This window comes from Pezoporus occidentalis, unplaced genomic scaffold (assembly GCF_034315485.1).
Source record: "Pezoporus occidentalis ecotype Australia unplaced genomic scaffold, CSIRO_AGI_Poc_V1 ctg220, whole genome shotgun sequence".
Classification (NCBI taxonomy): domain Eukaryota; kingdom Metazoa; phylum Chordata; class Aves; order Psittaciformes; family Psittacidae; genus Pezoporus; species Pezoporus occidentalis.
The window spans coordinates 1,161,294-1,172,507 of NW_026914073.1; the positions used below are offsets into that span (position 1 = coordinate 1,161,294).

The 11,214-nt window shown below is 57.0% G+C and overlaps 1 protein-coding gene across 8 annotated transcripts in view; it reads right to left on the reverse strand.

Moving 5' to 3' along the window:
* The window catches only part of ATOSB (atos homolog B), a 39,120-nt gene extending 32,761 nt beyond the window's left edge, over positions 1-6,359 (reverse strand). For 2 of the 8 annotated variants that reach the window (XM_062620413.1, XM_062620405.1), the window contains exons 1-2: positions 6,264-6,351; positions 277-372 (exon numbers count right to left, since the gene is read on the reverse strand). The gene's annotated coding sequence lies outside the window, so the exon portion shown is untranslated. Of the gene's footprint in view, positions 1-150; positions 243-276; positions 373-2,889; positions 3,133-6,263 lie in introns of those variants that run through there. The other 6 variants (XM_062620414.1, XM_062620404.1, XM_062620415.1 and 3 more) reach the window with 4 other exon arrangements.
* Between the last annotated feature and the right edge of the window lie 4,855 nt (positions 6,360-11,214).

Sequence of the window (11,214 nt, forward strand, 5' to 3'; positions counted from 1 at the left end):
GGGCTTAAAACTCACTGCCCTTGAGCTCCCAACAACTGGTGGAGGGTTCAGCAGTCCTGGCAGCACTGGGTGCATACATCCCAGTTCCCTTCACACACTGCCAGCCAGGTGGGAGGCCGGAGCACCCACTGGGCTGTAGGAACACCTCACCTGGGTGACACGTACTCTGCAGAGCTGCCCCTGTGGGCCACAGAGAGGAGAACACAGGGCTCCCCTCCTTCTTCACACAGCCCTGGTGAAGGAAGAGAAACCAGTGATGATGGAACAGGTGCTAACCTTGGTGTAGGGCTGAAGCAGAGGGGAAGGGCAGCTCTCAGGTGTCAGCACCCACAGCGTGGTGTTGGGGTTGCTTGCTCTGGATCCTTGAGTCACCTGGAAAGACAAGTGCACAGATACACATTCATCTTGGCTGGGAATGTCCTGTCCACACAATAAGGCTTTCCAAACACCGGGTGGGCAGTAACTGCTCATCCAACCAAGTGAGTTAGAGGCCTGCGCACAGAAGAGACAGACCCTGAGCACGGCAGCACCTTAAATATCCCACTACATCTTCTACCAGTGCTGAGGCTGCCCATCCAGCTGCAGCCCTGACTCCTTCCTGGGATCCCAGTCATCACCTCAGTTCCCTGTGTGACGCCGGGTAGATGCCTGGTTGGCACCGAGGGAGGGCTGCTATGGTCACGTCCACCATCCCCCTTCCCCATATTCCAATGGGAAGCAGAGGCCTTTCTGTGTTTGCTTTGTTCTCCTCCACCCTAAGAAGGGTGGAGAAGCTGTACATTGCTCTACCACACAGGCTTTGCTGGTACTCGAGTGGGTGCCAAAACCAAGCTGTGGTCCTCACAAGCCACCCATTAAACCACCTAGCAGAGACATAGAGCCAGGGCAGGAGGGCCAGCATCACTGCTGGAAAGACCCCATTCCCAACAACCAAATCAGACCAAGCCAAATCCAGCACTGCAGCGTTTCCCAGGCTACAACAAAGGGGGAAAACGACAACTGCTTAATAGAAATCTCCGAGGGGCCTGCCAACACCGTCACAAAGACGGTGTTTAAGCCTGCTCCCCGGGCTCACAATGCTCTAATTACAGACTACTGGAGACTGCACTGCAGGGTTAGGTCCTCGTGCCCAGGAGGTCCTGAAAACCAGGATGGGATCAGCCTCCCCAAACCAGGTCCGACGTTCCCCTGGCTGCAGGCACGATGAGATAAAGCTGCTTAGGGGCAGACCCGGCTCCCCAGCCTGCCCTCCTGTAGGGGCCACCACCCCATGGTACCACCGGCAGCATACCGCAGTGCCCTGGGCTCAGCTGTAACAGCTGTGTTTCTCCCTCCTAGTGTCTAGTGCAGGGCTGTGTTTTGGCTTTACTCTGACAACAATGCTGATAACACATGGATGTTTATAGTTGTTGCCCAATAATATTTACCCTGACCAAAGACTTTTCAGTCTCTTATGCTCTGCCAGGTAGGAGGGGCTCGGAAGGTGGGAAGAAGAAGAGACAGGACCCCTGACCCCAACTATCCAAAGGGGTATTCCATACCACAGCACGTCATGCCCAACATAGAAATTGGGGGGAGTCACCTGGAAGACACAGATCACTGCTTGGGTCGTTCTGGGTACTGGTCAGCGGGTGGTAAGCAATTGTATTGTGAATCACTGCTGTTTATTGCTGGTTTATTTTCCTTCCCTTTTTAGTTCCGTATTGTCTCCCCTTGTTATTTCCCTTATCATTATTTTTAGTAGTAGTAGTTAATAGAAGTGGTTTGTGTTATACCTTAGTTACTGGGCTGTTCTTATCTCAACCCATGGGATTTACATTCTTTCCATTCTCCTCCCCATCCCACCAGGAGCCATGGAGAAGAAGAGAGGGAGAAGCGAGCATGGTTCTGAGTTACCATCTGGGCTTAAACTGCAACACTCAGCTCTGACCAGAGGCACAGCACCAGTGAGCAGAGCACAGCATCTACATGGTGAATGTGGGTAGGCACTGCCACAACAGCTTACTGGTGCACCAGCCCTTAACACAGTCACAGAGACACCCAGGAAGTCTGTGCTCCATGTCACTTGCACCTACACAGCTAGCAGTTCAACCTGCACCAGTGTCCATGAGAGGTCCCACCTGCAAGCTGTACCAGCTAGTCACCAGGGATATGGTTTTGGAGAGCTTAAGCAGTAAGTGTTGCATGTGTGTGTGTAAGCATAGATATATAAAACCTTCCACCACTTCCCTGCTCTACCGCAGTAACTTCCAGAGAAGGCTCAAAAGGCTCTATGCCTGAGTAGTGACAAGAATCGCTGTGGACATGGCTGAAGTACTGCCACGCACATGCTGCTGCAGCCCAGGACACAACAGCAATGCATCCAACAGGAATGGGTTGAAAACACTATGCAGGAAGAATGCAATTACCCTACATGGACTGAGGCCAGGGGATCTGGATTATCACCTAGGCTCTTGCATAAAGGGCTTTGCATCTTTGTCCACTTCCAACAGGAAGAATCACAAGGTTGACATCAGTCCTGGCCTGGGACACTGATTCATTACTAGAAAGCGCTTGCAGCTGAATCACTGGCTCACACAGGACTCCTCTGAAGGCTTCCCATCCAAGTATTGTTCTACCACCATGCTGCTTAGCTGGGGGGCTGTGCAGGCCACAGCGCAGGCGAGTGTGACTGCAAACCGCTGGATAGTCCTGAAAAAGCTCTCTGACATGCAGAGCATGTGAGCTCAGCTGCCCTTCATTCAGGATTCACAACCAGCTGAAGACACTGGGAGAAACAGGGGGAAAACATGTTAATTGGCAGCTGGGCATTCAGGAGGCCAAGCAAGGGAGACTGTGGAAGAGAGAAGCAAAGCCAAAGGGAGAATAAAGATTTGCAACGACACATACCAGTCAAAGAAAACCATTGTTAAAGCAAACCTCAAACTCCGTGGGACCAAGCTCTCTACAGGGTACATTCACCTGGCTCGCTTGTTCACAAGAGAAAGCAGAATGGGAAAACAAAGGAAGAGAGCTGGTTAGAAGACAGACGGCACTGCAGGCTGAAGGAAGCAACAGGAACGCCTGATGGTGTTAGCAGGATGCAGGGACCACACAATTCCATAGAGGAAGTGGTCCCTGGAAGTGATGCAAGGTGGGGAGGGATAAGGCAACCCCCCCCACTACAGAAAACTCACTGCCAAGTAACCTGCAACAACACCCTCCACAGGCCACTGTTAACGCACAAATGTCTCCCTTTGGGATTTCTCCCACCTTGCCTTGTCCTGCTTCAAACCTGACTCATTAATTCCTCCAGCCACAGAAGCCTCTGAAAATTTGATTACAGCTCCACTGACCGTGTGCTGAGGACATAAATGGCTGCACTTTTTCTTTTCACATACCTACAAACAACAGGTTTTCTTGTTCTGCACCCAGGAAGCGACCTGGCCCCCAAACACTGTGTGTTTCCAAACAGAACACTTATGGAGCCTACCAAATCTAACAGGGGACAAGCATGCGCAGACCCAGAGCAGTAAGGGCAGGTAAAGGACTTGTGAAGAGGGGACAGCCATTGACTTTGAAGAGTCAGATCAATAACTATCCCCTTGAACCACCCTCAGACTCAGAAGCAGTGAGGAAGGTTTGGGCATCTCTGGCCTCTGCTACTCAGCATGGCCATACAGAAACATGTCAGGGCAAGCAGCTGGTAGGAAGACCAGGGGTTCAGATGTGCTTCTCTGCCCTCAGAAGTGCCTTGAACACAGGGAAGCAGCTTCCTTCCCTCCTCCTGCTCTGACTGCTCAGAAGACCCGAAACAGCAGGAAGAACAGAGGCTGGGAAAGCTCAGCACCACAGGAGAGGATGTATGGACGAGGGGCTCAATCTGCCTTGGAGGAAGCAACACTATCAGTAAAGGTAAAATGATTTGCTATCCATTCCTGGAGAGGGCAGATGTGAAGAGCAGAGCACCGAGTGCTGTTCTGCCCAAGCTGCTGCAAAAGGCAGGGCTCCTAACGTCAGTGCAGAACGATCCCCCCGCTTTCCTTCTGGCAGTGAGTAAGAAATCTCCCATACAGGGAACACAAACAAGGTGGTGAATGGCAGAGCTGGAACAGCCCCAGCCCTGCCCCACTTGCAGGCCAGACCTCACTCCACAAGCTCCCCAAGGACCACAGCTCTACAGCTGAGGTGACAGGAGGCCTCTGCTCTCCCCACACACCCTGGCCACCCCAGCATCCATGGGGAGGGATGCATTTGGGCCCCATGAGAGTCAGCAGGAGACTATCAGAACACTGTGGGAGCAGAGGAGGCAAAGGCAGGTACTGTCTCCTCTGCAATCATTGCTTTCCAACCCAAACCCTGTAGGAACCCTGCTGCCCTCAGCACATGCAGAGCTGCCAGGAGGCTGCAGCTCCCAGCCTGCTGTCTGGCTGTGCAGAAGCTGCATGCTGGGACGTGTAGTCCCTGCCAGGGCCCCACCACTCGCTCACGCCGAGACCCGCAGGATGGGAATCGCTGCTGTGCAACAAGGCGGTGACAAGGCTTTACAGGATGACTTAATTCTCCCCATCCTCAGCCTCTTGCCTAAAAAACAGCACAGGCAAAAGTGACTCCAGTGCTATGACGCTGGGAGTTTTCCCCTGTTTCACCTGCCAGACCTTGTTCACCTTCTGTGTGTGTTACCAAGTTTGCTCAGGCTCTCCTTTGTGTCAGGTTCAAGTCTGCTATACTCTCCACAAAGTCCCAGATTCCCCTCTTTGCTAAGGCAATTCAGACAGAGAACAGGTCTGTCACGAGACCTTTGCTTTGTCTGCTGCTTTTTAAAGCAGCACCGAGGGGAAAGTGACTTTTAAAATACCTGAAGACAACAGCACAGCATTCTTCTACCATAGGCTTTTATACAGCAGCTCCACAGCACACTTCTTCCATTACATAAAAACCGAGCCTATAAACCCCAGAGACAACTCCATGCCCCCATCCACATCATCTGATGGATCCGTTCATAGGTGGGTTGGAAGGAAGCCCACGGCCCCAGCTCCCATCACGCAACATCTGGCACTGCCCAGAGCACGCGGTGTGATTTACGTACAAATGGGGTGCCTCGCCCGCAGCGGAACGCTTCAAACCTGCCCCCCCCAGGTCTGTAACTGCAGATGTCGGGTGGGTAAATACCCACCCCCCGCCGTCCCTTCCGCCCGTGGCGGCTGTCACCAGAGGGCAGCAGGCCTCTCTGCCGTTCACATCCGCTCCAGCGCTGTTTTCGCAGCCCCACTCGGAGCCTGCGGCTCACCCACCGGGTGGGCAGGTGCCGGCCACGCAGCGCGGGGGGAGCCGCGTCTCCCGCTCCCCGCATCCCCCGTAGTCTCCGGCATGGCCCCACCGACACGGACCCCCCCCCCCCCCATAATGGTCCTGGGGGACCAAAGCAGCCACCGAGTCCCGACCGCGGTAGCTTCAGCGCGGAGGAGGAATAGGGCGGAGGGAGGCCCCATCCCGCAGGCAGAGCCGTGGCAGGCTGTCCCTGCTCGTGTCACTGCGGAGGGGACGTGGCCGGGGAGCTCGGTGGCGGCTGGGAGCCAGGATCCGGGGGGGGTGGACGCCCCGCCGCAGTGCAGCACCCCTCGGTTCCCCGAGCCCTGCCTCTGACTGTCCTGACACAGCCCCCCCAGCACCGACCCCAGGCGGGAATGGGGGAGGGAGGGCACCCAGCCCCCCCCCCCCCCCCAAACGTGCTCTGCCCGGTACCCCCCCGGGAACACTCCGTCCAATGCTCGGTACATCGCACTGCCGGGCACAGCCCCCCCCGGTCTCCCCACAGGTCTTAGCCCCCCCACTGTCCTGTCGTCCCCCCCCCCCCCCCCAGGCTCACAGCCCCCATTCCCGTCACTGTCTTCCCCAAGCTCAAAGCCCCCAGTCCCTGTCACGGACCCCTCCGCTCACGGCCCCACATCCCTGTCACTGTCCCCCCAAGCTCACAGGCTCCCATGCTGGTACCGGACTCCTCCCCTCCTCCCCCCCCCCCCAAGCTCACAGCCTCCCATTTCGGTGACCCCCCCCCCAGCTCACATCCTCCCATTCCATCACGACCTCCCCGGTACTACGCGCTGACGGTCCCCGCCGACCGTGGCCCCTCCCGGTCAGGGCTCCCACGGCCCCCCCAACCTCCTGCAACCTGGGGGGCAGTTAGCGGGGACGGGGCGCACCCCCGCTTCCCACACCGCACAGGCGGCCCGGCCCTGCTCCTTGTGCCCCGGCCCTGCCCGCCGCGGCCCCGCCGGACCCACCAGCGCCCCCTCCGCTGCCGCTGCCGCTGCTGCCGCCGCCGCGGCCCCGACTGCTGCGCGGCTCCGTCCGCTCCTTCCGGGTGCCGGCGTGGACACGCCCCCTGTGCCCGCCTGCCCCACGCTGATTGGTTTTCTGGGCGGGGCACGGCGCGGGGCGGGGCTAAAGTGCAGCCGTGCAGCCAATGGGCGGGCGGAGAGGCGGTGACGCCGGGAGCCTTCTCTCCGCCCCCTCCACGTGCGGGTGTGTGATGACAGCAAGGAAGGAGGCGTGGCCAAGAGAAGCGGCTTCTCATTGGCCGCCGGTGGAGGGGGCGTGGCGTGGCTCAGCGCCGGGGCAGGGTGGGGTGACATCGCCCTGACCCCAGCCCGGTTGTTCTGGGGGCGCTGGGCCCGGGCACGGCCCCTCGGGCACGGTACCCATAGACACGGACCCCCCGGTGCCGGTGTGGGAGCATTCATGGCTGCTGGGATACCCCGAGCAGCAAGGAGGCGAGGGGCTCTGCCAGCGCCCCGAGGGGCAGCACTGCGGAGCTCCCCGGGCCGCTGGGGTCACCCTGACTTGGGTAGTTCGGGGTGAAGCTCCCCCCCGGCTGACTCACCTCGCAGCTGCAGCAACGCTCTAAATATAGCCGGGACCGCCAGATGATAAATATAAACCGAGATGTCTCCTGGCGTGCAGCGAGCCGCATGCGAACAGGCTGACGCCCCTCTCCCCTTGCTGCCGTCCTGGGGGGGGGGCTTTATTTCTGGAGGCACCATCATGGATAAAGCCTCACTGGGTGCTCTCCGGGAATAGCGGGGGGGGGGCAGCCAGGCTGGGGCACCCAGTCCTTTAACACCCCAGCCCTATGCATGCCTTTGTACAGGGAGTAAATGGTGCTGCTGCATGGCCATGCAGTGGGTGCTGACGCAAGACCTCACCGCCTCCCAGGACGTCAGCCTGTTGCTGGGGGAGATTTCTTGCTAAATAGCCACTGGTTGTCCCCAGATTCAGGTTTTGGGCCATTAAAGGGTATTTAATGCTTGGAGTGTTTTGACTTCCAAGTCCGATGATGGGAACATGTAATCTGTCAGTGCACTTGGTGGTTTAGGAGCTGATGCCTTGACCATGCTTATGCAGGTGCTGGTTTCAGGGAGGAATAGACCCAGCAGGTCAGTTTGCCAGTGACCTAGCTCCTCCCTCACAGCACAGTACGTGCTCCCAGGCCAATATTGAGCTTTTCTGCCCTTTGGCCCCATGTGTCAGCTCTGCCAAGCTCGTGAGAAGCTCTGATGTCCAACCAGGATGGGAGCAGAGGCCCTGGAAACCACAGATGGGCTGAAAACGGCTCAGTCCCCATCGCATGACTGCTTCTGCAGGCTGTGTTTTTCAGGTTAAGCTGGCTGAAATGGACTCAGGGTTAACAAACAGTTAATGAACCATTATTGGCCTGAACGGGAACTGAACTGGAACAACTTCAGTCGCAGCTGAACCCGCTGTGGGGCTGAATCCAAAAGATTTGCTGGTTCAGCTCCTCGGCTACAGGGAAATATGGGCTCCTTTGTCCTCGACAAGAATAATAAATTTCTGTTTATCGTGTGGGCAGCGAAGGATTAATAATATCTCGAGTTATTTACCTCCTGCTTTTGAGCACCACGGGTTTGCAAGCGATGTCCCTGCTGAGCTCACTGTCCCTTAGCAACCTCCCCTTGATTTTTAAAACACATTCTCGTTCCAGAAACAGGATTAAGGAGCAGGACATAAAAGCTCCTTTTAACAGTCTGGGTGGGGTGAGGGTGCCCCTGCTCCTCTTAGGAGCAGGGCAGAACCTCAAGCATGGCCATTTGATAGGGAACAGTGATGCAGGTGGAAGACGGTGCTGGGTTAGAGAAAACCTCCTGAACCTTGGAGGGGATGGGGGAAAAGTTACTGCCGGAGCCATACAGGGGGACAGCCCACCTAGGGCTTGCCAGGAGCGGGCTTCATCCACTCCCTGCACATGATGGGGTCTTGTGAAGGACTCCACAAGGGTTGGTGGAGGCAAGCATGGGGGTTTAACCACGTTAAACAGGGCTCTGCACCATGGCTGGCCACCTTCCAGAGGCTGTCCCGCCGGGAGCGCTTGGGAGGAGGGTGTTTCCCCAGGAAGATGAGGTGTCCCGGGTGGTGGAATGACGTCCTTCCGTGATGAGCTCTGCTGCCTGCCGGGCTTCCCTTTGAAGGGTGCACTGGTGAGGTGACTGGGTGCCAGTGAGTTCACTTCTGGGTTAGCTCCATCCCTGCTTGGCCTGTTTGCCAGCCTGGCTGCTCCCAACGGAGAACTCCAGGAGGCTGAGGAGCTGACACCAGCAACGTTCCTGCTGCACTTTTAATTGAATCCAGTAGCTTTCATCACGGAAGGGTGATGTCCCCACGCTCCTTTTGTTGGTGTGGGTGGGTTTTGCAACAGCACAGTCACCCTCAGAAAGCACACGCATCATCTCCCAGAGATGATGGGGCAAGATGTGCCTCCGTAAGGGTGATGCCAAGCATGCATCACCCGCATGCTGCCTGCACCAGCAGGCTGGCCCACGCTATGCACGCCCAATCCAAGTCCGTGTAGGTAAAGCCATAAAGGATCCGTGTGCAGAAGCAAGGCTGGGAAGATCTGGAGCCCTGCCAGGGAAAGATTGCAGGGAATTTTGAAAGGCCCTTGGAGGAAGCTGGTGGGAATTGGCTGTCAGGTTGCTTGGGGGCCCCTCGTGAGCTGTGCCAGGCTGTTGGGGTGTGGAGCAGCAGCAGGGCTGAACCGGGCACCCTGCAGTGACTCATAGCCTCATCTGGCAAAGGAGATGGAGAAAGCCCAAGGGGCAGGTGTGCGAGAGGAGCGTTGGGTGTCACTTCCCCTCTTAATAGCGTGCCGTGCAGGCATCTCTTCATCAGGCTGCTGCAGAAAGGCTTTTTAATCTATCTCTCTCAGCCTGCAGAGGCTCCTGCAGTGCTGCCTCTGGGGGTTTTCATGCTTCCGTCCTCCTCGTGTTTACCAGGGAGAAGAGAGACAGGCCAAAACCTGCTTCTCTTTCTCTGCGGCAGTCACAAGGAGGGGATGCACCCCGGTGTTCCACAGTGCTGAGCTGGAGGCAGGCGATGTCCCCGAGGGAGCGTGAGCTGGTGCTGCAGCACCTTCCCCCCACTGGAACCTGTTTCCACAAGGTGCTCGGTTTACCTGTTTGACCGAAACGGCTGTAAACCTGGAGATATGAATCACGCCGGTAGAGTTTCCTGCTGGAGGAGCCCTCCGCAGGAAGGGCTGTGGGGAACGAGTGGCGTTCCCTTGTGGCACTGCAGGAGTCCTGCATGTCTTGGGATCACAACACAGCTGAAGTCACTGAGATGATCCAGCTGAGCCCTGGTGCCCACTGATGCCTTGTCCCAGACTGGGGGCATCTGCTGGGATTCAGAGCCCTGACAGGAAGGGGATTGGTGACAGCGCTGCTGCGGAACAATGGATCTGTTCCCGCTTTAATGAGCAGTGGTGGCAGGGTCAGGCTGACTGCTCTCTTTCTCCACTCTTCCCCACACGGTTCTCAGAGCTCCAGTGTTGCCTCCCTCCCATGAGCCATCTCCCACCTCCTTGCAGAGGAGGGTGGTGGTATGACCTCCGTGGGACATGGAGGGACTTAAGCTCCAAGGAGCAAAGGGACTTTGCAGGCTACGCAGCTGGATGCAAGTCTTTAATCCAGTGCTGTATCCACCACATTTCACTGCTGCTTTGTTTCTGAAATGCACGTGGGGCTTGGCTGTGGGCAGCACCCAAGAGCTCCATCCTGGAGTCAATGTAATGAGGGGTGAGGGCTGCTGCTTGCAGCCTAGCAGGCTGAGGATGCTCAGCAAGAAGAGTTTCTGCAGGGGAGATGTGCAGCCCCATACAGGTACCAAGGGGAGGGATCTCCATGACTGGTGTTGTGTTGGTTATATCCTGCTCTCAGCAGGAGGTCACACTAGGGATGTCCCTGCCAGCATTGCTCAGGGGATGCTTAACTGCCACCCTATATCCAGTGCTGGAACAGCACCTGGGGGCAGCATGTGCCCGCTTAGCACCAGGGAAATAATCCCTGCTCACTCCTCACTGCTGGGCACACAAACTTCCCTCTGCTGCTACTTCACCCTTAGAGGTCACCCATTTCTCCGGCCAGTTTGGCTTCACTCAATGGCCCTCTGCCCTGACCTGCAGCTGGGGAGTTGGGTCAGGTTTAGGATGGCAGTGGGGAGGGGCTCCAAAGAGGATGCCACTGCTCTGGGCAGGCCCTGGGGAGAGATGTGCAGTGCCTCAGTGCTGGATGTGGGAACAGGTCCCTCCCTTGTTTCCAGCACGTAAGCTTCTCTCACTGCAGTTACCCTGTAGAAACATTCCCTTTCCTTTGTGCCTGCATTGAACAAAAAAGGAAAGGAAAAAACAAGAGAGGAACTGATAAACTCCGTTTACCCACCCAGATAGCATTGACCCCATACAGCCAACTGGTGTGGGCTGTGCCGGAGCTGGTGCATGCTGTGCTGCCCTGAGCTGGGCAGTGACATCTCGGCCTTGCTGCTGCCCTCTGGACATGCTGCAGCTTTTACTGATGCCAAGTGTGTGAGCCAGGGCTGATAGCAGAAGGTGAACGTCCCCTTGGTGTCACCTTGGCCACCCAGAAATGCATCCCACCACTGCAGGCTGCCCCAGGGCATGAGGCTGCTCACCACAGGCACCAGATTCCACCTAAATTTTGGCATTTCTCCCCGGCCATGCCAGGACCTGGGTTCAAACTGAAACAGGGGAGATTTAGGTTGGATATAAGGAAGAAGTTCTTCCTTGTGAGGGTGCTGAGGCACTGTCACGGGGTGCCCAGAGAAGCTGTGGCTGCCCCATCCCTGGCAGTGTTCAAGGCCAGGTTGGACGGGGCTTGGAGCAGCCTGCTCTAGTGGAAGGTGTCCCTGCCCATGGCAGGGGTT